Source organism: Magnolia sinica, chromosome 9 (genome assembly GCF_029962835.1).
Source record: "Magnolia sinica isolate HGM2019 chromosome 9, MsV1, whole genome shotgun sequence".
NCBI classification, from domain to species: domain Eukaryota; kingdom Viridiplantae; phylum Streptophyta; class Magnoliopsida; order Magnoliales; family Magnoliaceae; genus Magnolia; species Magnolia sinica.
In genome coordinates, this window is record NC_080581.1 from 34,348,320 (window position 1) to 34,350,817 (window position 2,498).

General features: G+C 39.8%; 1 non-coding gene across 1 annotated transcript; it reads left to right on the forward strand.

Moving 5' to 3' along the window:
* The first annotated feature begins 1,932 nt into the window (after positions 1-1,932).
* LOC131257225 (small nucleolar RNA R71) lies at positions 1,933-2,039 on the forward strand. Its single transcript, XR_009177238.1, has one exon. It is a non-coding gene; the product is annotated as a small nucleolar RNA R71 (small nucleolar RNA).
* The last annotated feature ends 459 nt before the right edge of the window (positions 2,040-2,498 follow it).

Genomic DNA, 2,498 nt, shown 5'->3' on the forward strand with positions numbered 1-2,498 from the left:
TTTTGGACCGTCCTTTTTTTGCAGTTTTGGCATAGTGACATTTCAAATCAGAAGGCAAAGGTTTTAGGTTAAGCTTCGGTGGCTTAAGGTTAGACGGTAGAGGCACGACATCAGTTTAGGGTAATTCTTCAAATTGTGGCCTTCACTAGTTAACTTCAAGTATCGGTGCAATATCAAGTAAGGCACACGTCTCCCTAATCATATCATCATATAAGTCATGAGAGTATGCCAGGCATGTCTCTAAAGGGTCAGAGGATAAGGTCAGAGGCGTTCTATCTTCCACGACGGAATCAATCATGTTAATGTCGTGGAAATCATCATCATCCTCTGAGTTTCTTCCGTTATTGAAAAAGATGTTTGACTCAAATGTCATATTCTCGAAAGACATAGTCATAACACCATTCCTATAATTGATAATTGTATTTAAAGTGGCAAGGAATGGGCAACTAAGAATGACGGGAATCTGAGTACTTATGTTATTGATGGATTCGGTGTCCAGGATGATAAAATCTACAGGGTAGTAAAATCTATCGACCTGGACCAACACATCCTCGATTATCCCTCTTGGTACATGAATAGAGCGATTAGCAAGTTGTAGTGTGGTTAGGGTGGATTTTAATTCACCCAAACTTAACTGTTTATATACCGAGTAAGGAATCAGATTAATGCTCGCTCCTACATCAAGAGTGCAGTATCAATTTGATAGTCCCAGATTACACATGATATGGTTGGGCTACCGGGATCTTTGAATTTTTGCGGCACGTATTGCTTTAGGATGGCACTCACTTTGTCAGTCAAGAAGATTTTCTTTTGAATAGTCTACCGTCTTTTGGTCGTGCATAGGTATTTCAGGAATTTGGCATATAAAGGTATTTGTTTTACGACATCAAGTAGAGGAATGTTGACTTTCACTTATTTTAACACCTCTAGAATATCCTGAGTGTTAGAGAGAGGTTTTGGTGCAACCAACCGTTGGGGAAATGGAGCAACTGGCTTCTCTAAAAGTTTCGGTTTTAATTTTTGTGGGGCATCACTAGATCCATCATTGTTGTCCACTTCCGGGTCCTTAGGCTTTTCAACCCTAACCGGGATGGTTTTGTCAATGATCTTCCCACTCCTAAGAGTGGTGATGGATTTAGCTTGTTCCATCTGATTTGAAGAGCTAGGGTCACTTATTTCATATTGCAGTTTGGGATTAGAGAGAGGTTGATCAGGAAGCATCCCCTTTCCTCCACTTGTTAATTGTGACTCTATCCTTTGAATAGACGACGCAAGCGTTGCTAATACTGTTTGGATATTATAAAATGCTTGTGCCGAATTCTGTTTAAGTAGCTCTTGTTCTCGAATATGTTTTTGAACTAAATCCTCTTGAGGTTTCTCTTGTTGTTATTGTGAAGTTTGATTAAAGAAACCTTGAGGGGTAGCAGTTTGTCCATTCCTCAAACTAAAATTTGGATGATTTTTCCAACCAGGATTGTACGTTTTAGAGGTAGCTCCATTGAAAGGTCTTTGATAGTTATTTAAGGCATTGGCTTATTCATTCAATACTCCTCGAAAGGCAGGTATTGTTGGACAATTTTCAGTTGTGTGAATGTTGCAATCACAAATACCGTAAACTGTTTCATTAACCTTATCCTTCTTTGATTGCATGGCCTCGAATTTCTTTATGAGATTGGTCACTTTAGAATTGAGATCATCCTCTTCTTTCAAGAGATACAATCCACCTTTCTCCTTAGATTGAGTCGGCCTAGACGTGGTGTTCGAATTTGGGTAATGGTCCTATGATTGTGTTTTTGCAGCAAGGCTATCAAGGTAATCCCATACCTCATCGGCATCTTTATTCATGAATTCTCATTACACATTGTCTCAACCATTTGGCGCATGAAAGATGTCAGTCCATCATAGAAAAAATTTGTAATGTGCCACGTTTCAAAGCCGTGTTGTGGGCATGAACTGACAAGATCCTTGAACCTTTCCCAATATTGGAAGAATGTTTCATCCTCCTTTTGGGCGAAGTTCATGCTTGCTTTTCTAAGGGTAATTGTTTTATGATGTGGAAAAAATTTCTTTATGAGTTCCCTTTGTATATCATTCCATGTGCTAATGGATCTAGGACGCAGTGAATGTAACCATGTCTTAGCCTTCTCCTTTAAGGAAAAAGGGAAAAAGTTTCAGCCGGACTGTATCCTCAAATACATTAGGAAAGTATAAAGTGGTTATGATTTCATCGAACTCTTTTGGATGTAAGTATGGACTTCCTGATTTAAGCCCATGAAATTTAGGAAGGAGTTGGATAACCCCTGGCTTGACGTCCATATGTCCTGTATTTTCAGGAAAAATCAGGCATGAGGGAGTACTCACCCCCGTCGGTTGTAAATAATCTCGTAAAGTATGAGGCGGGGGTGCTTGATGTACCTCATTCTCATCCTGAGTGTCCTCCACCCTAGGTGGAGGGAGTTAATTTGCGGCCATTACTTCAACTAACTCTGGGGATCTCG